Genomic DNA, 25,626 nt, shown 5'->3' on the forward strand with positions numbered 1-25,626 from the left:
ACACTTACCATAAATGCAGATGTTCGAGTGTATTCACTGTTACAGTCATTACATTTGGGTAATCTGCTGGCAGGTTGCCCTCGGCCTGAATAACAAAGTCTTGGGTCCTGCGTCGGTTGCCGTCAACTCTTCCATGACAGCAGGGGTATAAAACATGCAGCCGATGCCATTTTAATCAGTTTTCCTTGCCCCAGATGTTAGGTGCCCCCCAAATGGGGAGCAAAAAAAAAAAATACATATAACTATAAATATATATAAATGCACTTTAGAACACAAAATTTACCTTCAACTAAAAACAAATACACCACCAAGGCTTTTGAGCATAGTGAAGGAAAGAAAAGGTATAGAAATGGAGCTGGCTGGCAGGTGGGTAATCCAGACTGCAACAGTGAATACACTCAAACATCTACATTTATGGTAAGTGTACACAACTGTACTATGTTCTTCGTGTTTCACTGTTGCAGCCATTACATGTGGGTAGAATCCCAAAGCTATGGATGGGAGGATGGAACCAAACAGCATTAGGAGCAGCTATAGGGCCCTGCAGGACTGCAGTGGCAAAGCCTGCCCTGGATTTAGAAAAAGAGGTAAATGGTAATGCTTTGTGAACATATGAACTGAGCTCCAAGTAGCAGCTTCTAGAATGTCTCTGGTAGGGACTACTCTAATAAAAGCTGCTGAAGTAGAGGCAGCCCTGATGGAATGGAATCTGATCTCCTTAGGCACAAGTTTACCATGGTGCAAGCAGCAGAAACGAATGCAATGGCTTATCCATTTAGAAATAGTCTGCTTTGATATAGCCTTCCCCTCTGATCCTGCAAATGCCACCAGCAGTTGCTCAGACTTTCTTAGAGATTTTGTCCTGTTTAAGCAGAATCTTAGTTGTCTGTGTACATTCAATGAATGCAGAATCCACTCCCCCTTGTTCTGCGGATTTGGGAAGAAAGTTAGCAAGTGAATGGTCTGGTTAAGAGCCACACTGAATACCACCTTACGCATAAAAGAAGGATTAGTCCTGAGGGCCACCCTGTCCGGGTAAAATAAAATGAAAGGCTCCACTGCCATGAGAGCCTGTAGTTCTGAAACCCTTCTAGCTGAAGTGACTGCCAAAAGAAAGGCCGTCTTCCAAGAAAGAAATTTTAAATCCGCAGTAGCTGCTGGTTCAAAAGGAGGCAGGGTGAGTTTTTCCAGCACAAAACTGAGGTCCCATGCAAGAGTTGGCACTCTCCCGGGAGGCCTTAAAATGTTGGCCCCTCTGAGGTACTGTTTTAGCAGGGGAAAAGAGGTTAGGCTTTGTGTTGTAATGAGCCGAGATGGCAGAGGCATGGATTTTTATTGAAGAAAAAGATAGGCCCTTGTGAAGCATCTCAGTTACATATTGCAAAATCTGAGGAATACTGGGCTTTGCTGTGTCTATTCCTTGTGCTTGGTTCCAAGCACAGAATCTCTTCCATTTATTCGGATAAGATTTTCTAGTACTAGGCCTTCTGGCCTGCAAAATGACATCCATCACAGGTTTACTGAGAGATGTGGTTGGTGAAATTAGTTGATTTGGAGCAGTGTGCAGAATTTGATAGTTCTGCTGAGATGATAAGCAAGGTGTTTGAGGCAAGTACCAAGGAGGAAGGTGCAACATATTGCTTAGACGTGGGCACCAGTGTTGGTGAGGCCAGTTTGGAGAAATTAGAATCATTTTTGGTTTTTCCTGTCTGACTTAGTAAGACCTTGGAGAGTAGAGGCAGAAGGCATAGACTGATCAGTTTTTCCAGCTGAAGGATACAGCATCCACTTTCCATGCTTTTTTGTGATGAGTTCTTGTGAAAAATTTGTCCAACTGATAGTTTTGGGGAGAGGCAAACAGATCTATTTGTGGTCTCCCCCATTTTTATGTTAACATGCTGAAGATTTGTGGATCCAGTTTCCATTTGTGCGGGTCCATAAAATTTCTGCTTAGGTTGACTGCCAGAGTATTTTGCTTTCCTGGCAGGAATTGAGCTTGAAGATGTATTTGGTAAGTCAAGGCTGTGTTCCACAAGGCCATGGCTAGTCTGCAAAGGGGGTAGGAGTGGGTACCCCCCTGCTTGTTTATGGACCACATAACTGTAGTGTTGTCCTTCTTTATCATTAGTTGTTCTGGATGAAAGAAGTCCTTGAAGGCTGTCAGAGCATTCTGAACAGCTAGCATTTCTTTTTGGTTGATATGTAGATGCATCTGGTTTGGGCCCCATTTGCCCTGAATGCATCTCCCTGCCAGATGGGGCCACCAAGCATAGTCTGATGCATCTGTAGTTAGGGTTTGTGTGGCAGGGGGTAGAATGAATGACAGTCCCTTGTTTTGGTGATATGCCTCTGCCCACCAAAGAAACTCCTGTTGCAGACAGGGAATGAGAGGAAAAAAGAAGTTATGTCTTACCATAACGTTCCATCTGTATTGTTGATCCTCGTTCAGTCATTACGTATGGATATCAGTTCCAAGCTTGGAACCGAGCCGGCAATTTTCCAAGCTCGCGTCAGCTTCAAACTCTTGAGCTAAACTCTTACCCACAATCCCCTTCTCCGTTACCTCAGATTGAGTTTGCAAGTCAAAGAAGGTAGAAGCTACCTCTGGTCAAATAACCTAAGAGAACCGGATGGTGAGATCCACTACAAACCACAGGAGGGGGAAGGAGGGAGGGTCTTAATGACTGAACGAGGATCAACAATACAGATGGAACATTATGGTAAGACATAGCTTCTTTATCTGATATTGTTAATCCTCGTTCATTCCTTATGCATGGGACAGAGTCCCCAGCTACCTCTATTCCTGGGAGGCTCTCATGGAAGAATATTCCTGAGCACCACAGAACCGAAAGATGCTCTTCCCCTGGAGGCCAAATCCAATTTGTAATGACTGATGAAGGTATGAGGCGTAGCCCAAGTTGCAGCTGCACAGATGTCATGTAAAGAAGCTCTGGCATGGAAGGCAGCGACCTTGTTGAGTGAGCTTTCATGGTAGTAGGCAACAAGATATTACGTTGTGTATAAAGGTCACACAGTCCTTCAACCATCTAGCTAATGTGACCTTAGCAACAGCAGATCCTAATCTCAGTCCAGAAAAAGCCAAAAATAGCTGGTCAGATTTATGAAAAGGGCTAGTCCTGTTTAAGTAAAAATGGATTTGCCTGTGTATATCTAGGGTATGTAGGCAATACTCTCCTCCGAATTACTGGGAAAGAAAACTGGCAATTCAATGGCTTGATTAATGGACATTTCAGAGATCACTTTAGGCAAAAATGACGGATTAGTTCTCAGAGACTCTATCTCTATGAAAAATCAAGTATGGACTCAATACATAAAGCTTGAAGCTCAGAAATACGTCTGGCAGAAGTAATGGTGACCAAAAACAAGGTTTTCCATGACAAATACTTGAGGTCGCAAGAAGAGGCTGATTCGAAAGGTGACTGTCAGAGCCCATGGTTGAATAGGTTCTCTAAAAGGTGGCTTCAGAGGATTCACACCTTTTATGAAGGTCTTGCACAATTTATGGGACATCACAGAGGAATCTTGGACACCCTCATGAAAATTAGAAATTGCAGCCAAATGAACTCTTATGGTAGAGGCCAATAGAACAGATTGAAACAGGTCGGTCAGATAGTCTAGTATTATCGACACTGGTGCTGAAAAGGGGTTTACTTCTTTCATCCAACAGGTAAATCTTTTCCACTTGCTCAGATAAGTAATTCTAGTGGAAGGCTTATGAGAAGCAATGAGAATATCACGTACTGGTAAAGAAAGATCATTCTGCCTGGCAATCAAGGCAATTGGAGTAGCCAAGCCGCGAGCTTCAGGCTGTTCAAGTTGGGATGAATCAGGTTCTGTGGATGTGAGATCAACTCCGGGGTTGGATGGAGAATCCATGGTCAATCTAGTAGGTGAGGCCAAAGGAAGGGGAACTAAATCTGTCGAGGCCAATATGGTGCTATGAGGATCACCTTGCTCTTCAACTAACGGGCTTTCTTCAGAAACGGGAATGAGGGGAAAGGGTGGAAATGAGTAAAGAAGACCAGAGGGCCAATCGTGGACTAGAGTGTCCTTGGGTGACTGTCCCGGAGGGGGAATCAGGGCGAAGTAGTTGCTGCATTTGTAGTTGGTCGGGGATGCAAAGAAGTCGCAGCAAGGACAGCCCTAGCGGTGGAAGATATCCGCCGCTATCAAAGGATTCAGGGACCACTCGTGAGGTTGAAGAATGCTATCACGATGGAACTCCCGGGAATGTGCATTGCTAGAAGAAAAAACTGCTGATAGCAATCGCCCACTGCCATATCCTCATGGCCTCTCGACAAAGGGGGCAAGATTTGGTTCCACCTTGCTTGATGTACTAGACCACCATGTTGTCTGACTGAATCGCAATTGTCCCAGACGGCAGCAGGGAATGGAATGCTTGCAACGCCAGAAGCACCTCCTCAGCTCTAGAACATTTATATGCAGATGGGGCTCCAGTCCGGACCAAGTGCCTTGGACTGTCTGTCCCTGACATAGGCCCCCACCCCATCAGGGAGGTGTCCGTGGTCACTGTGGCCTTGGGTTGCCGGGGGGAGAAGGGGAGAGACCACTGTGACAGATTGTGTGACATCCAATTTAAATCCTGTTTGCACCTGTGTGTTACTCGAATCATGGTTGAAAGAGGATGCTGAAAAGGATACCGCTGGGTGAGCAGTAGCCATTGTGGAAGCCTCATGTGAAACCTGGCCAGGGGAACAATGGTGACAGAGGCTGAAGAACCGAGTGAGCAGTGGATTTTTCCTTTGAAAGTATTGGGATTAGTTGTTGCTTTATCCTTAGAATTCTGTGCTCTGGAATAGCAGCTCTGCAGTTTTTTGTGTTCAAGATAACCCCTATGAATTCTGTCGACTGAGATGGGGTGAGATTGGATTTCTGCCAGTTTATGGCTATGCCTAGCCTTTGAGCAGCGAGGAGAGAGTATGCCAAGGCTTTTTCCAGTAGATGTCTGGTGGGGGCGGAAATGAGCCAGTCGTCTAGGTATGGGAAACACCTGGAATCCTTGAATTCGCAAGTGAGCTGTGACAACTGCCATGCACTTTGTGAACACTCTGGGGGCTATAGAGAGTCCGAAGGGCAGTACTCTGAACTGGTAGTGACTGGCTCCCACACGGAAGTGCAGAAATCTTCTTGATGGCCTGTCCACCTTTATGTGGTAGTACGCATCTTGAAGATCTATCGAGCACATCCAATAGTCTTTTTCCAAATGCGGGAGGATAGACTGTATTGTGACCATCTGGAATTTTTGTACCGTCACAAACCTGTTCAATACACAGAGATCCAAAATTGGTCTCCAGTCCCCGGTTTTCTTTGGCACCAAAAATAGTCTTGAGTAGAATCCGGATCCTATCTGGTCTGGAGGGACTATTTGGATGACTCTTTCTTAGCAACTTTTCTACCTCTAGTGCTGCTTCTTCCCTTTGACTGGGTGGAAGGTCGGGAAGATTTTTTGAAGGGGCGGGACAAAGATCGAAGGGGATATGATCACCTCTGGTTATAATCCTTCATACCCAAGAATTGGTGGTGATGGTTAGCCAGGCAGAAGGGTACAAGGAGAAACATCCCCCAACCACCTCCAGAGGAAAGGAGTTGGGCCGCTATTCAGGAGCTTTGGTAGGATTGACCAGGGAAAGAATCCCTGGAACCCTGGTTACGTTGACCCCCTCTGTCACGAAAGGAGCATCTTCCCTGTGAGTTTCCCCCTCTGCCTCTAGGGGAGAACTCGGCCTGTGTTTCACAGAAAGGACCCCGCGATTTCTTGAACCATATCTTCCCACTCTTTTGGTTTCGGGAGAAAGCACATTGAGGGGAAGAATAACAGACACCTACGGCAGAAAGGGTCTTATTGTCCTGTTCACATCTGGCCAGTGTGCTTTTAATTTTGGGCCCAAACAACGAGGAGGCCTCAATGGGGGCATTAAGAAAGGAAGACAAAGGGTTCCACGAAGTTGCAAAAGCGCATCCAGGCGTGTTGTCTCAAGACCGCAGCTGAACCCGCTGCTCTAGTTGCTCCTTCTGATGAGTGAGATATCAATCGCATAGAGTTAGATACGGATTCAATGGTGGCCAGCTGAGAGGCCACTTTGTCATGGACCTCATCAGACACGGCACCAGCCAAGGTTTCAGAGAGCTCTAAAGCCTGGTAAAATGTGCCATATAATTCAGGGACCTGATAGCAAAGGTCGCTGAAGCAAATGTGTGCTTCCCTATCCTGTCCAGGGCCCGGGACTCTGTTAGGCGGATGGACAGTCTCTCTTTCTTCTACTGCCAGATCCTTTTTTGTTGCGGCCGCCATCACCAAAGCATCCACAGGAAGACCTTTGGACCAATGGGGATCCGAAGCAGGAGGGGACAAGATCTTATCTGGCCTCCGGGGAATAGCTTTGACGGTATCAGGAGCCTTCCAAGCATGCTGCACGATGAACCAGACAAGTTCATTGGCAGGTGGAGTAACCCAGGAGGTAGGGAGCTGGGTGCGAAAGGCCTGCAGGAACATAAATTCCTCAGAGGTCGGATTACAGGACTGCCAGTCACCTCTGTTTCAGGATTTTGAGGATATCGCCAAAGGATACCTCAGAGGGTGACGGAGGGTATCCCCTTCCCCCTCACCGAAATCTATGTCTTTGGCGGACTCCTCTGTGGAGTCCATGTGCTTCCTCTTACACAAACGTTTCCGATGGACCTCCTCAGCGGGAGAAGCTGGAGAAGACAGCGAAAAAGGGGATTCCTGAGGGAATATGTCCTGTAGCCCCTGCACCCACTGTTCACTAGGTGCGACTTGTGAAACCAGTGTACCAGAGGCGAGCGGAGGTATAGACGGTCCGGAATCGCCAGCAGCAGCGAAAGCCTTCTCCATCAGTTGGAAGGCTGGTCCACCCAAAGAGGAATGCATGTCTGCGACAGGGGTCACCCCTCCCCTAAGTGGTTCAGCCTGCTGACCTGGAGCAGAAAACTGTGTGTCAACTGACATCCTGGGTCATGGCAAAACGTTCCTGCCATGAAGGCAACTGTGGTTCCTTAGTGAGATCCAAGAAGGGAACCGCAGACGGGGAAGACTGTGCTATATCCATGGACTTCAAAGGCAATGAAGGAGGAGAATAAGGGGTCTTTGGAGATGGGTGATCACTACCCAAGGAAGGATAGTTCCTGAGGAGTGGGATACCTCTAGCCAAGAATGCCTGATCCACAAGATGCAACACATGTTCAGAAAGGCTTCTTGTGTACCTCACAGAGACTGAGGGAGAAACAGGCCTGTCCACAGAAGAGGCAAACTCAGTGTCAATCTCATCAGACCACACGGAGGACAACAGTGCCAAGAGAGACTGGACTACTGTTGTCTGGACCTCTGTTGTCTGCACCAAAGAAGTCATTGGTGCCGAGGTCATGGTCTGCACCGACACAGGAATCGGTGCCGAAGTGGTTGACTGTGTCGAAGCTGGAACTGACAAAACTGGAGTCAACAATAAAGGCGTCGGTTCTGAGGAAGATCACAGAGCAGACGCGGTCAAGGTCTGCACCGACTGAATGGTCGGTGTCGATAAAGTGGTAATGGTCTGAACCAAGGATACCCTCGGTGTTGATATATAGAAGGCTGCAGGAGAAGACTGAGCCAAAATCACTAATGGAGCTGAAGGCCTCGGTGCTGAGGGTCTAAGGCACCGAAAGTGCTGGGGCTGAGAGAGCTCCGGAGCTGAAACTTTAGCCTTTTTTATGTTTTGGTTGGCGGGAGTCCCCAGCCGGGGACGAAGGCAAAGATTCAGCCTTAGTAGAAACATCCAAAGTTTTCTTATGAGCACTAGGAGGGATTGAGACCTCCGTCCCAGAAATAGCCTCTGAAAAGGGAGATTTTAGAAGTCCCTTCAGTTACTGCTTGTTTTTCCTTTCCAACAAAGTTCTATTAGAAAAGTTCTCTCAAATAGTACAGGATGGGTCAACAGACAAATGTGAAGCTCCCAAACACACACAGTGTGTATCAGAAGTAGGCAGTGTGTGTCCACAGTCAGAACACCGCTTAAACCCCAGACTACCTTTATCGGTCATGACAGCAAATTAATAGGGAAAGGTACCAGCAATGGTACAAGAGAGTACCCAAAGGTATGAGAGAACAGGGGAAGGGATTACCAACGATGGTAAGAGAATACCTCGTGGTAAAATTGTTAAAGAAAAAGGCAGAAAAACCTGAAGAAATTAACGCTAGATGCGATAGGGTACGAGACAATAAAATACGAACTTTCCTGACAGAAAAGTAATATGTAAAACTATTAAACAATTGAAAGTACTTAGCTCAAGAGAAGTAGCTTGACACGACCGAATGGCAATGTGGCAAACGAAATCTGATGTAACAGGGAGAGGGAGATTGTGGGTAAGAGTTTAGCTCGAGAGTTTGAAGCGGACGCAAGCTTGGAAAATGGCCATGAACGAGGATTAACAATATCAGATTCATTGTTTTAAGGCTGTGACAATGACTCCAAAAGCTTTTTAGATACCATTGAAGTTTCCTCATATGCAGTCTCGCATATGGAATTAGTAGAATGCAGGATGCCATGAACCCCAAAGCCTGCAGAATTTGGCAGATAGCTGGGTTTTTGTTGCCACTTGTTTGAAGTATGTTGTCAATTGAATTTGTTTGGCATGAGGTAAGCCATCTGGGCAGTTGTATTCAAGCTTGCACCCAGGAATGTAATTTGAGAGGGTACCAGTTGTGATTTTTCATTTATGGTGTACCCTAGGCATGCTAAAAACCTTTTTACAAATGCCAGATGAGTGTCCTTGTCCTCTGCCTGAATGAGACAACCACCCAGATAAGGATAAATTTGAATGTTTGTCTGCAAAATGCAATTACTGGTGCCAGGCACTTTGTAAAGACCCTGGGAGCGGTAGATAAGCCAAAGGGCAGTTCAGAGAATTGGTAATGCAAAAAACCTGCTTTGAAGCGGAGGTACCTTCTGCAAGATTCCCTTATTGGGATATGCAGGTATGCCTCATGTCTAGAGTTACCAACCAGGCATTCTTGCCTAACATAGGCAGTAGCTGTTGTAAAGTCAGCATTTTGAATTTTGGAATGCCCAGGAACGTATTTAGAATTGATAAATCCAGAATTGGACGCCATGATTTGCCTTTTCTGGGTACCAGGAAAAGTCAAATAAAATCCTTGTCCTTTTTCTGGCACTGGTTGAATAGCCCCCATATCCATGAGGGACATGACTTGTTTCTGGGCCTCTCCCCACTGGTTTGGTGGCAGATCTGGCCATCAGTTTGGAATTGGCAACATGTGGAAATGAAATCTGTACCCCTGGGATACTACGTTTAATACCCACTTGTCCTAGGTGGGTAATTAAATGCCAATTATGAGCATGAAGTGCTAGTCCCCCCCCCCAAGGGGGCTGCCAAAAGATAAGTGCTTGGAGATGGCAGAGGAAAGTCATTGAGACGGTTTACTGTAGGGTTGCGCTTTACTTCCTGATTTGGAGGTGGAGGCACCCTACTGCTTTGACCTGTAAGACCCTTGTGATTGATATCTGGACCCTTTGGCGTGTCTGGGTTTGCCCCAAGCGGCTCTGTTGGACACAGGAAAGGACCAATTCTTAGTAGGCCAGTGTCTACTGAACCTGGGTGGCTGCACTTGCAAGAAGTCTTTAAATGTTTGCATAGTTTTAGCTTTGTCTTCCACTTTCTTTAAAACATCTTCTGCCTTATTACCAAATAGACTTTCCTGCTGTAAAGGGGCATCCAACAATTTAGCTTTAACATGATCAGGCAGATTTTGCTCCTTGAGCCAGGCATGCTTATCACAGATCCAATTACGGCGGCCCTGCAAGAGGCCTCCAAGGAATCAAAACCTCATTGCAAAGTATGCTTTCCAACCTATTCTGCTGAATGCAATAAATCCTGTAACTATTTTCCACACATTCAAAAATCAAGACAATTTTGTTTCAGTAAGCCCATAACATGCCGTTGATTTTAAGCATATGAAACTGGCAGTTTAAAGCCCTGATTGTCAAGGTTGCAGAAGTATAAACCTTCTTTCCCCATCTATTCAGCGCCCTGGAATCTATCACAAGGGGTAGAATTTTTGGCTGGAGAAGCCTTAACACCCTTGGGACCCTGAGAAATTGTTTCAGGGTCAGCAGCAGGACTTTTGAAAAGAAATTTGTGGGAGTCAGGAACCTTGTAATATCTGTCTGGCTTACTAGGAGCCAGAGGCAGGGAATCAGGAGCCATGCTTGATTCAGAGAACACATCAACAATGTCTAGTACAGGAAGTATTGCCAAAGGTCTGTGCTGAGGAAAAAAAAGGCCTATGCTGAGGAAAAAAATCCCTAAGCCTCTTTTTAGATACTGAAAAGTCCTGACTCTCCCAGTGAAAATGTTCTCTTAAAGTATGCAGTCTCTCCAAGAGAGAGATCCTCAGGAGGAGCAGCAGAAAGGATGGATTCATCAGAGTCCTCATAAGGTGGAATCAAAAATTCCTGATCAGAAGAGGAATCAGAAGAAATGGAAACCTGATCTGAAGATTCATAATCAGTGCCTTGCCTAGGCCTCTTGGCAAAGGGGGGGGGGGTGTTGGGAACCCCTGATCAAGGTAATTAAATCCTCAGCCATTTTGATCATTTGTTTTTTTAGGCATAGGGGCCTAAGCACGTGGCTCATGCGTTGGTTTTTTTAGACATAGAAGTTGGTTTTGGCCTTGTTTTGATGGCGTTTGTTTAATATACAAATGCTGAGGCTTGAAAACACCCTCAGAAACCAGTGCCTGCTCAGCTGAGAGACATCCGCGGGTTCAATACTTGAAGAATCTCGCAGCATACCGGACTCCGAATGGGTCTCAGTAGAGGCCTGTGACTCAAAAGTAGCGGGCATCGGGCTGCGAAAGCGCCTCACTAAGTACCGGCGACTGGCTTAGGAGAAGCTTCCTCGGTTTTGGACCTAGACTGTCTTTTTTCCTTGCGTTTTTTGTGAACTCCGGTAGTCGGATTGCTAACAAACGACATTGCAGGATAGTTTAATCTTAAACCAAAATATTTAGAAGCAAAAATATACAGACAATAGTGCGTTGGTTAAATTTAGCTCAAAACCGACAGCAAGGCACGCTGTGATCAGGGCCTAGGCACGGCATACAGTACACAGGAGAATCCTTATGAAGTATTTGCTTTCAATATGTAATGCAATTAACTTTTACTGACATCGGTAAGGAGCAAGAAAGTTTCCCCCAACAGGGTACTTAGCTTTACTTTGAAGACTTTGGTTCTGAAACTCAAAAACAAAAATTTCAGGAGTCGGCCAACCGGCACTTGCGAACTGCTTCAGGCATCGTGCGGCAAGACAGACAGATTAAAATGGCGTTGGCTGCATGTTTTATACCCCTGATGACCTGACGTCATGGAAGAGGAGACCGCAACCAACACAGGTCCCAAGACTTTGTTATTCAGGCTGACTGAGGGCAACCTGCCAGCAGATTACCCAAATGTAAGGACAAACAGTGAAACATGAAGAACATCAGAAAATGACTAATTGGCTTAGTTTCTGGTGTCATTCCAGAGCTATCTAGTACCAGACAGCCTGGGAAGACATGATAGACAGGCCACAATGGTTTACCAGAGAAGGCCTGCAGTGTCTCCCTTGGGCTTCTGGCAACGGATCTTGGCTCCCCCATAGTGCCTTTTTTAGGCAATGCCATGAGGTCAAAACTACCAACATGAAAAGTTCATTAAAATGCAAATTAAAGGTCATGCTGCAAATGGTAGGAGTCTAAACATGAAACTGCACTCACTGCAAGCACTCAACTCTGGAAGATGCTAACATTTGTGCATTCACAGAAACCTGGTTCAAAGCTGCCCAAGCCATACCAGGTTACTCCTCAGATCATACACTCAGACCCCAAACAGTGGGCAGCAAAGCAAAAGGAGTTGTTGCAATATACATTAAAGACATACACCTCCTGAATGGTCAAATTGTGAAGGCACAGGAGACACTCCAGGTGCAATTAACGATTGAAAAGACCCCTATTAAAATCATAGCTAGCTACAGGCCCTAAAACTCAAGAAGCCCACTCCACCTATCTGGACCTCTTCAAATCTATCAAGATTTCACCCTTTACCCTGATCCTGGGCGACTATCCAACCACAGATTGGAAGAACTACTCATGCCAAAACACACACATGCCCATAAATTCCTTGATTTAGTCAATGCAAATGCCTTGGACCAGCAGGTAGACACTCCCACAAGAGGTGATATCATCCTGAACTTGGTATTAACCAACATGAGTAACCACCACAGCAGCCCAACAGTGTCATCCTCCCTAGTAAGATCTGACCACAAAGAGATCACTTTTGAAGTCACCATCTCCCTCCAACCCCCCCTTACTAGGGTCAAACAAAAGTACAGTTGTGTACACAACATAAATGTAGATGTTAGAGTGTATTCACTGTTGCAGTCACATTTGGTTTATTTGCCTGCAGGTAGCCCTCAGACGGCCTCAATACCAGAATCTTGGTATTTCTGCATCGGATGCTGTCGCTTCTTCCATGACGTCAGGGTTATAAAACATGCAACCTAATTATACCAGTTTTTCTTGCCCCAGATGTCAGGTGCCCCCAAAATCAGAAGCAATTACATGGTATGCAATACCTCTAGCAAAAAAAAAAACAAAATGATATAAGATATGCCAGACAAAAAAGAAAGGACAGAAGTCAAGAGAAGTCAGGGGGCTGGAGGGAGGGTAAACCAGGACTGCAACAGTGAATACACTCTAACATCTACATTTAGGGTAAGTGTACACAATTGTACTATGTTCATGTTTCACTGTTGCAGTCATTACATTTGGGTTGATTCCCAAAGCTAAGGAAGGGAGGAGGACGTTAGAGAGCATTAAGACCAGCTAGTAAGCCCTGCAAGACTGCAGTGGCAAAACCAGCTCTGGATTTAGAAAAAAATAGGCATGTGGTAATGCTTGGTGAAGGTATGTACAGAGATCCAGATAGCAGCTTCTAGATATCGCTGGTAGGGACTCCTCAGAAAGGCTGCAGAGGTAGATGCAGCCTGGTGGGATGTGATCTTATCCCCTGTGGGGTAGGTTTTCCATGGTTCTTATAGCAGAAATAATTGCAATGGGCTATCCATTAACAAATGGTTTGCTTTGAAATGGCCTTCCCCTCTCTGCCCCTGCAGCAAAGCCAACTAGCAGCTGTTCAGATTTTCTGAGAGGTTTAGTCCTGTCCAAATAAAATCTAGGTTGTCTGTGCACACCCAAAAAGTGCAGTATTCGTACTCCTTTGTTTTGTGGATTCGGAGAAAAGGGTAGGCAAATGAATGGACTGATTTAGGGCGACACTAGACAACACCTTGGGCATAAATTGGTCCTGAGGGAAACCCTGGCTGCATAGAAGATAATAAAAGGCTCCACTGCCATGAGGGCCTGTAATTCAGACACTTCTTGCGGAAGTGATGGCTAAAAGAAAGGCTATTTTCCAAGAAAGGAATTTCAATTCTGTAGTAGCAGCTGGTTCAAATGGAGGGAGAGTGAGCTTTTCCAATATGAAGTTAAGGTCCCAGGCTGGAGTAGGGGCTCGCCTGGGGGGGGGGTGGGGTCTTATATTTTTGGCCCCTGTAAGGAATTGCTTTAGCAGGGGGTGAGAGAAGAGGGGTGGTTCAGTATTATGTGCCGAAATGGAGGAGGCATGAATTTTAATTGAAGGATAGGCTCTTGTGGAGCATTTCTGTTAAGTACTGAAGAACATAAGGTAAGCTAGGCACCACTGTGCCCGTCCAGAGTCTGGCTCCAGGAACAGTATCTTTTCCACTTTTCAGCATAAGATTTTCTAGTACTAGGCCTCCTTGCTTCCAGAATGACATCTAGCACCTGCTGAGGGATTACTGAGGGATGCTATTGGAGAGCTCAAGGAATTAGCCAGGCTGCAAGATTCAGGGTTTGAAGCTGAGGGTGCAGAACCTGGCCCGCCTGCTGGGACAGGAGGTAGATGCCATGGCTCCAGCAGTATCATACTGTGCAAGAGGGGGTACCAATGCTGGCGTGGCCAGTCTGGTGCAATCAGTATTGTCCTTGGCTTGTCTTGTTTGATCTTTAGCAGAACCTTTGAGAAGAGAGGCAGAGGGGGAAAGGCATAAACAGAGAGGCTTTCCCAGGTAAAGGACAGCACACCCACTTTCCAAGCTTGACTGTGGGGAGTCCTTGTGCAGAATTTGTCCAATCAGTTCTGAGGGGAGGCAAACAAGTCCATCTCTGGAGTCCATTTATTAAAGAGGTTGACTATTTTTGGTTCTAGTTTCCATTCATTGGGTCCATGAGATTTCTGCTTAGTCTGCCAGTGAATTTAGCTTGCCTGGCAGGAATTGCGCTTGTAGGTGCACTTGGTAGCTCAAGGTAGTGTTCCACAGAGCCATAGCTAGTCGGCAGAGAGGGTACGAGTGGGTTCCCCCTGCTTATGTACCACAACTGTGGTGTGTCTTTACCAATAATTGTCCTGGAAGGATGTGGTCTTTGAAGGCTGTCCGGGAATTCTGTACAGCTAACATTTCTTTTTGGTTGATATGCAGGTGCATCTGACTTTGGTTCCATTTGCCCTGAATGCACTGCCCTGCCAAGTGAAGCCCCCATGCATAGTCTGATGCGTCTGTTAGGGTTTGGGCGCCAGGGGGTAGAGTGAAAGAGAGCCCTTTGTTCTGGTAGCAGGCCTCTGCCCACTAATGGAACTGTCTTTATACAAGGAATGATAGGAATCATGGATTCCGGGTCCTGAGAATGTTGGCACCATAGGCTTTTAAGATACCATTTTAGTTTCCTCATATGCAGTCTTGCCTATGGAATTAGTAGAATGCAAGAGGACATGAACCCTAGGGCTTGCAGAATTTTCCTTGCAGATAGCTGGGTCTTTGTGGCCTGTAGTTTGAAGTAGGTTGTCAAACTTGTTTCTCTGGAGTGAGGAAAGCCATCTGGGAAGTTGTGTTCAAGCTTGCTCCCAGGAATACAATCTGTTTGGCAGGGTACTAGGTGAGATTTCTTTTCGTTTGTGGTGTACCCCAGTGAGGTTAGAAGCTTCTTTATGAATGCCAGATGTTTTAATATCAAGTCCGGGCTTTCTGCCCGAATCAGACAATCACCCAGGTATGGGTATTTTTGAATATTTCTCTGTCTGCAAAATGCAATGGCTGGCACTACACACTTTGAAAACCCTGGGCACAATAGATAAGCCAAAGGGAAGTGCAGAGAACGGATATCCTGCCTTGAAGAATAGGTACTTCCTGCAAGATTCCCTTATTGGGATGTGCAGGTAAGCTTCCTTTAAGTCTAAGGTTGCCAACCAAGCATCTTTGCCTAACATAAGAAGCAGCTGTTGAAGTGCTAGCATTTTGAATTTTGGGATTACCAAAAAGGTGCTTAGAATAGAGAGGTCCAAGATGGGACGCCAAGAGCAGTCTTTTCTGGGTACCAGGAAAAGTCTTGAATAAAAACTTTGTCCCCTTTCATCTGCTGGGACAGTTTGAATAGCCCGGATACTTGAGAGAACCTGCTGGTGAGCTTCTGCCCACTGATTTGGGGTAGGTCTGGCCAACCGTTTTGGGCTGGTAGTGAGTGGAAGTGGAATTTGCATCCTTTCCAAAGTATTTAAAATCCATTTGTCCTGGGTATGAGTTCCCAGTTTTTTGCATGCAGGGAGAGCTTTCCTCCTAAGGCAGCAGGCAGTTGAGCAAGGCTTGGAAGGGTTAAGTCACTATTTTTCCGTAGGGGGTTGGTTTTACTACTTCCTGCTTTGGAAGTGGGAGCCCCACACTTCTTATACCTGTGCGTAGCCTGAGACTAACCTTGGTGGTCTGCTGTTCCTGGGTTTGGACTGAGAAGGCCTGAAGAGACTGGAAAGGACCAATTCTTTGAAGGCCAAAGCCTACTAAATCTGGGAGGCTGTACTTACAGGAAATTTAACAGTTTGCATACATTTAGCTTTTTCCTCCATCTTTTTGACGACTTCTGCTTTGTTGCCAAACAGGCAGTCTTGGTTTAAGGGAGCATCCAATAATTTAGCTTTAACATGATCTGGCAAGTTTTGCTACAGACCCAGTGACAGCAGCCATGCAAGATGCTTCTAAAGAGTCAAAACCACATTGCAAAGTTTTGTTTACCAACTTGTTCAGCAGAATGCATTAAATCCTGCAATTCTTTGTGTTCAGCACAGTCAGGAATCAACAATTTTCTGTCTAAGTAGCCCCATAATATGCTGCTGGTACTTTAACATATGAAATGGCAATTTAAAGCCCTAATGGCAAAGTAGCAGAAGTGTACACCTTCTTGCCCCATCTGTCCAAGGCTCTAGAATCTCTATCAGAAGGGGTAGGATGTTTGGCAGCAGTAGCCTTAATGCTCTTTGGACATTTGGAAATTGTCTGTGGATCCGCAGTAGGATTCTTGAAAAGGAACTCGAGAGTCAGGTACTAATACCAATCAGGTTTTCTGGGAGCCAGAGGTAAAGTGTCCGGGGGCAGGCTAGATTCCAAGACAGCATGCAGAATGTCCAGAACACAAGGGATAGCGAAAGGTCTGTGTTGGGGAAGGAGTAAGAATTCCCCAAGCCTCTTTTTGGAGTCAGAGTAATCCTGGCTTTCCCAGGATAAATGATCCCTAAGAGTGTGCAAGATTTCACCAAAAGAAAAATCTTCTGGAGGGGAAGCAGAGGGAATGGAATCCTCTGCATCAGAAACCTCATAAGCTAGATAAGGGCAAATCCTGGTAATCTGAAGAAAACAGAAATATCAGAATCCTGATCAGAAGAATCAGAAGGAAAATCAGTTCTAGGTCTCGGGGAAGGCTGGTTTCCCCTAATTAAAGTAATAAGGTCTTCAACCTAATTAAGTAATAAGGTCTTCAACCATTCTAAGCATTTGTTTAGGCATATGGGCGTATGTGGTTTGGACGTTGGTTTTCTAGGCATGGGTTGAGTTTTAGGCCTGGATGACGATGGTGTCTGTTTAAAATGCGAGTCTGTAAAGCCTGAATACACACTCAGAAACCGGTGCCTGCACAGCGGCTCCATACCCATCCAAGGTAGAGACATTCGCAGGTTCCATAGTCTAAGAAGCATCTTGCGACATACCGGACTCCAAATGGTTCACAGTAGAGGCCTGCGAATCTGAAGTTCTGGTTATCAGGGGCTGCAAAAGTGCCTCACAGAGTACCGGCGGACTGGCGACTAGCTTAATGGAAGCGTTGTTGGCACTTTTGGACCTATGTGGTCTTTATCCTTGTGTTTTTTCAGATTATCAGTAGTCTGATGGCTTACCGAAGCCATTTCTGGATAGTTACACAGAGTACCAAAATAATTTGCTGCAAAAATAGACGAATAGTTCGGGGGTTGAATAAGCCACAAAACCGACAGTGAGGGACATCGTGGTCTGGGCCTAGGCAAGGAATGCAGTACGAATGAAAATCTTTGAGGTATTTGCTTTCCACAGGCAAGACAATTGTTAACTTTTACTGACATTGTTTAAGAGCAAGAAAAAGGATCCCCAACAGGGTACTTAAAGACTCTGGTTCTGAAACAAAGGAAAATTTCAGGAATCGGCCGACAGGCACTTGTGAACTGCTTCTGCTTCAGGCACCGCGTGGCAAGAGACTTATGTAACAGCGTCGGCTGCATGTCTTATACCCCTGATGACCGGACGTCATGGAAGAGGAGACAGCATTCGACGCAGGAATCACACTCTGGTATTCAGGCTGGCTGAGGGCTACCTGCAAGCAGATAATCCAAATGTAATGACTGCGACAGTGAAACACGAAAAACATCTGTGGTGTTGTCCATCTTTACCAATAGTTGTCCTGGAAGAATAAGGCCTTTGAAGGCTGTCAGAGCATTCTGTACAGCTAAAGTACAGTTTTATACCTACCATAAATGTAGAAGTTAAAGTGTACACCCTGCTGCAGTCATCACACTTGGGTTATCCTGTCGTCAGTCGGTCCCGCAGTCAGCAGGAATTCCAAAGTCTTGGTCCAGAGTCAGTTGCTGTCGCTTCTTCCCGGACGTCAGTGCACCAGGGGTATATATAATGCATCAGACGCCATTTTCAGTTTTTCTTACCCCAGATGTCAGGTGCCCCCAAAAAGGTGGTCAGTAATTAGTACCAAATTAAGTAATTTTTGCACAAACATAAAATCCCTCCAGCTATAAGCAAATACATCAGGAAGGTATTGTAGAGATTTAGCCAGTTAGATCAGAAGGGATGGAGGGAGGGTAACCTTGACTGCAGCAAGGTGTACACTCGAACATCTACATTTATGGTAGGTACAAAACTGTACTATGTTCGTGTTACCCTGCTGCAGTCATCACACTTGGGTAGAATCCCAAAGCTAAGGATGGGTGGAGGAGTTAGAGGAGGCTAGAAGGCCCTGCAGAACTGCAGCGGCGAAGCCAGCTCTAGTCTTAAGAGTAAAGTGGTAAGTGATGGTGTTTGGTAAAGGTGTGTACTGAACTCCAAGTTGCAGCTTCCAAAATCTCCTTGGTTGGAACCCCCCTGAGGAAGGCTGTATATGTAGCTGTTGCCCTGGTAGAGTGGGGCCTAATGGTAGCAGGAACTGGTTTTCCATGATGGGTATAGCAAAAATGAATGCAATGTCCTATCCATTTGGAAATGGTTTGTTTTGATATAGCCTTCCCTTGTGAAGCTGTAGCATAGGATACAAAGAGCTGGTCAGATTTTCTGAAAACCTTAGTTTTATCCAAGTAGTAACGAAGTTGCCTGTGAATGTCCAAGGAATGCAGGAGTCTCTCCTTTGTTCCGTGGATTTGGGAAGAAGGTGGGTAAGTGGATGGTTTGATTTAAAGCCACACTGGAAACCACCTTGGGCATGAAGGATTAGTTCGTAGAGAAACTCTGTTTTGAAGGAAAATGAGGAAAGGTTCCACTGCCATTAGTGCCTGCAGCTCTGAGACTCTTCTAGCTGAAGTTATTGCTAGCAGCAGGGCAGTCTTCCATGATAGAAACTGTAGATCTGCAGGGTAAGCTGGTTCAAAGGGAGGTAGCGTATGTTTTTCCAGAACAAAATTGAGGTCCCATTTGGTGTAGGTGCTCTCCTGGGGGGGGGGGGGCTAATGTTTTTTGCCCCCTCTGAGAAACTGCCTTAGAAGTGGATGTGAAAATAAGGGTGGATCAGTGTTGGATTTTAATGTAAGAAAAAGAAAGTCCTTTGTGCAACATCTCAGTTAAATACTGTAGAATCTGAGACATGTGAGGCTGAAGTGTTTTGGCCTTTAGCTTGGTTCCAGGTGCAAAACCTTTTCCATTTGTCCGAATAGGCCTTCCTGGTGCTGGGCCTCCTAGCTTCCAGAATAACATCCATAACTGCTTCGGAATGAGGAGCTGGCTGGATGCTTAGGTGATTTGCCATGCAGCCAGATTTAAGGTTTTCAGCTGGCTGTGAAGAATCTGATTGTTTTGCTGTTGTGAGCAAATGGGCAATTTGTGGTAAAATCCAAGGTGGGCCCTGAGCCATATTCCTCAATAGTGGGTACCAGTGCTGGCGTGGCCAGTCTGGGGCTAAGTATCAGTCGTGGTCTCTCCTTTGACTTTCAGAAGCACCTTTGTGAGGAGAGGCAATGGAGGGAAGGCATACACTGTCAGGATTTTCCAAATGAATGAGAGAGTGCGTCCACTTTCCAAGCTTGATGGTGAAGTGTCCTTGTACAAAATTTTGTTAGTTGATAGTTTTGAGGACTGGCAAACAGGTCTATGTCTGGAAGGCCCCATTTTTGAGTTATCATTGCAAAGACTTGTGGATCCAGTTTCCACTCGTGGGGATTCATGATGTTTCTGCTGAGGTAGTCTGCCAATGTGTTCTTTTTTCCTGGCAGGAATTGAGCTTGTAACTGAACTTGGTAAGCCAGAGCTGTGCAAGGTCACTGCTTGCCTGCATAGAGTAGGAGTGTGTACCCCCTTGTTTATGTACCACATTACTGTGATGTTGTCCGTCCTTATTGTAAGTTGTCCTGGGTGTAGTAGATTCTTGAAGGCTGTCAGAGCATTCTGTACAGCTAGCATCTTTTTGATTGATGTGCAGATTCCTTTGATCTGCAGTCTATACGCCTTGAACGCACTGTCCTGCCATGTGTGCCCCTCAGGCGTAGTCCGATGTATCTGTTGTCATAGTTTGCCTGGTTGGGGGAAAGGTGAAAGGCTGACCCTTGTTGAGGTGACATGCCTGTGACCACCATAGAAATGCCTGTTGTAGGCAGGGAATGAGAGATATCATTGTGTCCATGCTGTGGCTGTGTTGAGACCATACGCTTTTTTAGGTACCACTGTAATTTCCTCATATGCAGCTTTGCAAATGGTATTAGTAGTATGCAAAATGCCATGAAGCCCAAGGCCTGCAGAATTTTTCTTGCAGGTAGTTGGGTCTTTGTTGCCATTGTTTTGAAACATTGAGTCAGTTGTAGTTGTTTGTCTGGCGTCTGATAAGCCTTCTGGGCTGTTGTATTCAAGCTGGCACCCAGGAATGTCATATTTTGTGAGGGTACTAGTTTTGATTTCTTTTCGTTTACTGTGTACCCCAGGCAACTTAGATGTTTTACAAAAGCCAGATGTTGTAAGAGAATGTCCTTGCTTTCTGATTGGATGAGGCAGTCGTCCAGGTATGGGTATATTTGAATTCCTCTTTGTCTGCAGTATGCAATTACTGGTGCCAGGCATTTTGTGAAGACCCTGGGCGCAGTAGATAAGCCAAAGGGCAGTGCAGAGAATTGGTAATGGGTTGAACCTGCAATGAAACGGAGGTATCTTCTGCAACTTTGTCTGATAGGGACATGCAGGTATGCCTCCTTGAGGTCCAACGTTACTAGACATGCTTTCTTGCCCAACATGGGAAGAAGCTGCTGTAGTGTTAGCATCTTTAATTTGGGTACTTGTAAGAAGGTGTTTAGAATTGAAAGGTCCAGAATTGGTCTCCAGGCATTGTCCTTTCTGGGAACTAGAAAGAGTCTCGAGTAAAATCCTTGGCCTTGCTCTCGTGTAGGTACCAGTTGAATGGCTCTCATGTCCATGAGAGCTGTAATTTGTTTATGTGCCTCTGCCCACTGATTCTGTGGCAGGTTTGGCATTCCTCTTTTCATTGGCAAGGTGTGAAAATAGAATCTGTATCCTCGTGAAATTATGTCTAGGAAGTGCGAGTTTTCCCCCCAAGGGGGCTGCCAAGAGAGTGTACATGCTTGGTGTAATTGCATCCTTGAATTGCTGTGGTGGAAAATCGTTTTTGCTGCCAAGAGAGTGTTGCTTGGCTAGATGAGGTGCAAGTCATTGAGTTTGCCTTCTGGTAGTTTGGTACCTGTCTTCTCCTCCCTTCATTGTCGAGGTTTGTACTGGGCTTGTGGTTGTCCTCTGCCTCTTGGACATCTGTATTTACCCCTCTGGTCTGTCAGTAGCTGGAAAGGACCAATTTTTTGTTGGCCAATTTCTGCTTAAGCGGGGGGGCTGTACCTGTAGAAAATCTGTCTGCATAGATTTTGCCTTATCCTCCATTTTCTTTAAGACTTCTTCTGCTTCAACTCCAAAAAGAACATCCTGCTGTAAAGGGAGCATCTAGAAGCTTTGCTTTAACATGATCAGGCAGAGTTTCTTTAACCAAGCATGCCTACGTATAACAGACCCAGTGACAGCTGCTCTGCAGGAAGCCTCCAAAGAATCAAACCCACATTGTAAAGTATGTTCGCCAACCTGTTCAGTTGCATGCAACAGATCCTGCATTTCTTTCAGTTCAGACTGTTGAGGGAGTGTGCTCATTTTTTGTTTTAACTGAGACATTAGAAATTGCTGATATTTTAGCATGCGAAATTGGCAATATAGTGCCCTCATAGCTAGAGTGGCTGAGGTGTAAACCTTTTCCCCCCACCTGTCTAGTGCTCTGGAGTCCCTTTCAGAGGGTACAGGATTTTTTGCCATAGAAGCCTTAGCCCCTTTGGGACCCTGGGAGATTGTCTCTGGATCAGCAACAGGGCTTTTATAAAGGAATTTGTGGGCTTTTATAAAGGAATTTGTGGGAATCAGGCACTCTATAGTATCTGTCAGGTTTGGCTGGAGCAGGAGGCAGAGAATCTGGGTTCAAACTGGATTCTAAGTAAACATCATTCACAATGTCTAAAACTGGAGGGATGGCAAGTGGTCTGTGCTGGGGAAGTAAAAGAAACTGAGCCTTTTCTTTGAGTCAGGGTAGTCCTGACCTTCCCAGTGAAAATGTGCCCTCAGTGTGTAAAGTTTCCCCAAAGGAGTAGTCCTCAGGAGGAGAAGCTGAGGGAATAGAATCCTCAGCATCAGAATCTTCATAAGGGGAGACAGAGTAATCTTGGTCCTCAGATGAGCCTGAGGAAATAGACACTATCAGAGGAGGCATAATCTTCCTCTTGTCCAGGCCTTTTGTCGGGTGGGGGTTGGGAACCAGATTAGAGATCAAATCTTCAGCCATTTTGAGCATCTGTTTCTTAGGCATGGGGCCTTGAACTGGAGACTGAAGTGCAGTCTTTTTAGGTTTAATAGGAGTCTTAATCTTAGGATACGTTTTTATGGTGAGCGTAGACGGTCTGAAGACAGAAACCGAAGGTGTTTCTGCAGCACCATCTCTTTCAGCAGTGTCGTCGGTAGGGGTTAAACAAAATGGCTGCGTCAGTCTAGTACTCTCCGCCAAAAGCTCCGAAGCGGTCTCTGGTTCCAGATCTGCGGTAGTCAGGGGCTGCGTCGGAACCTCACTGAAGTCCGGAGACCGCGAGGCCTCGGAATCTGGCTTGGGTCTAGGCTGCCTGTCCTTATCCTTGTGTTTTTTGTACACGCCGGTAGTCGGTTGCTCCGACGGCAGTGTAGTTAAATTTTCTACCGAAGTAGTGTCGTGTGAAATCAAAGCGTCTTTTTATAGTACGCTTATTAAACCTAGCACAAAAACGACAACCAGTGACGTCGTGGTCTGGGCCTAGGCAAGGTATGCAGTAAGAATGAAAATCCTTGAGGTATTTGCTTCCCACAAGAAATACAATTGTTAACTTTTTCTGACATCGGTCTGAGGCAAGAAAAGTTTCCCCAATGGGGTAAAGACTTCGGATGTGAAATTCGACTTCAAAAATATCAGGAGTCGGCCGACCGGCACTTGCCAACTGCTTCTGCTTTAGGCAACACGCGGCAAGAAAGACTGAAGAAAACTGCGTCGGATGCATTATATATACCCCTGGCGCACTGATGTCAGGGAAGAAGATACAGCAACAGTCACCGGACCAAGACTTTGGAATTCCGGCCGACTGCGGGACCGCCTGACGACAGGATAACCCAAGTGTGATGACTGCAGCAGGGTAACACGATGACAATCATTTTTTTGATATGCAGGTGCATTTGCTTTGGGTTCCATTTGCCTTGAATGCACTGCCCTGCCATGTGAGCCCCCATGCATAGTCTGATGCATCTGTTAGGGTTTAAGCAGCATGGGATAGAGTGAAAGGGAGCCCCTTGTGGTTGCAGGCCTCTGCCCACCAAAGGAACTCTGTCCTTACGCAAGGAATGATAGAATCAGTGTTCACCAGAGACTTTTTAAGTACCATTGAAGTTTCCTAATATGCAGTCTTGCACATGGAATTAGTAGAATGCAAGAGGGCATGAACCCTAGTGCTTACAGTATTTTTCTTGCAGATAAGACGGGTTTTGATGGTCAGTAGATTGAAAGTTTGTCAAATTTGTTTCTCTGGAGTGAGGAATGGCAGCTGGAAAGTTGTGTTCAAGCTTGCTCCCAGGAATACAATCTATTGGCAGGGTACCAGTTATGATTTCTTTTCACTGATTGTGTACCCCAGTGAAGTTAGACGCCTTACAAATGCCAGATGCTGAAGTAGCAATTCCTGACTGTCCACCTGAATCAGGCAATCCTCCAACTATGGATAAATTTGAATTCCTCTCTGCCTGCAATATACAATGTCTGGAGCTAGGCACTTTGAGTACCTTGGGAGTAGTAGATAAGCCAAAGGGAAGTGCAGAGAACTGATGGTGCACAGAGCCTGCTCTGAAGCGTAGGTATTCCCTGCAAGATTCCCTTATGGGGATGTGCAGATGAGCTTCTTTTAAATCTAGGGTTGCTAGCCAGGAGTCCTTGGCTAGCATAGGAAGCAGCTGTTTGAGAGTTAGCATTTTGAATTTTGGAACCAAGACAGATCCAGGATAGGACACCAAGAGTTTTCTTTTCTGGGGACAAGAAAAGAGTCTGGAGTAAAAAAGTACAGTTTTGTACCTACCATAAATGTAGATGTCCGAATAGGAATGCATCTGCAGTCCTTACAAATGGGTTGTCCTGTCGTCAGGCAGCCCTTCGGTCGGCCGGATTCCAAAGTCTGGGTCTGGCCTCGGCTGGTGTCGCACTTCACCCGTCATAGCTGCAGCTCTTCGGGTATAAAGGCATCAGCCGACGCCATTTTCCTCAGTGTTGCTTGCCCCAGATGCCAGTTGCCCTCTTGGATAGCTAAATTTTGGATAAATGCCAATGTTTCCAAATAGTAGAAGGCAAACACAAAAAATAAGTATGTATGTACATATATATAAACAAATACACCATAAGAGATCCCCCCCCCCCAGCTAGCTATTAGATGGGCAAATACCCTAGGAATACCTCAGAGGGGAAGGAGGGTGGGTAATCCTGACTGCAGATGCATTCCTATTCTGACATCTACATTTATGGTAGGTACAAAACTGTACTATGTCCTTCAAGGATGCATCTGCAGTCCTTACAAATGGGTAGAATACCATAGCCAAACTAGGGGAGGAGGAAGAAGAAATTATGGTGTAGTTAGGATCCCTTGCAAAACAGCAGTGGCAAACCCTGCTCGGGATCTAGAGTATAAAGGTAAGTTATAATGCTTGGCAAATGTATGCACGGAGGTCCAAGTAGCAGCCTCTATAATGTCCTTGGTAGCCACTCCTCGTAAGAAAGCTGTGGTAGTGGCTGTAGCCCTTGTAGAATGAGGCCTTATGTTCTGTGGAGTTTGCTTTCCATGGTAGGAGTAGCAGAATCTGATGCAATTTCCTATCCACTTGGAGATTGCCTGTTTTGAAATTGCTTTTCCTTCCCTTCCTGTTGCATATGCTGCCAGAAGCTGATCAGTTTTTCTATTGCCCTTGGTTCTGTCCAGGTAGTAGCGTAACTGTCTATGTACATCCTAAGTATGCAGCAGTCTTTCCCCCCTGTTCTGTGGATTGGGGAAGAATGTAGGTAGGTGGATAGCCTGGTTTAAAGACACTCTGGATACCACCTTAGGCATAAATGTAGGATTTGTTCTCATGGACACTCTTGATGGAAGATTAGGAAGGGTTGTACTGCCATTAAAGCCTGTAGCTCAGAAACCCTTCTTGCTGAGGTAATTGCCAGCAGGAAAGCAGTTTTCCAGGATAGGTGTTGAAGTTCTGCTGTTGCTGCTGGTTCGAAAGGGGGGAGTGTCAATTTTTCTAGCACAAAGTTCAAGTCCCATGCTGGCAATGGTGGTTTCCTAGGAGGTTTTACATTTTTAATTCCTCTCAGAAACTGCCTGAGTAGAGGATGCGAGAAGACAGGGAGATCGAAGCTGTATTCTG

Source organism: Protopterus annectens, chromosome 3.part0, assembly GCF_019279795.1.
Source record: "Protopterus annectens isolate FY-2018-M chromosome 3.part0, PAN1.0, whole genome shotgun sequence".
NCBI lineage: Eukaryota > Metazoa > Chordata > Ceratodontiformes > Protopteridae > Protopterus > Protopterus annectens.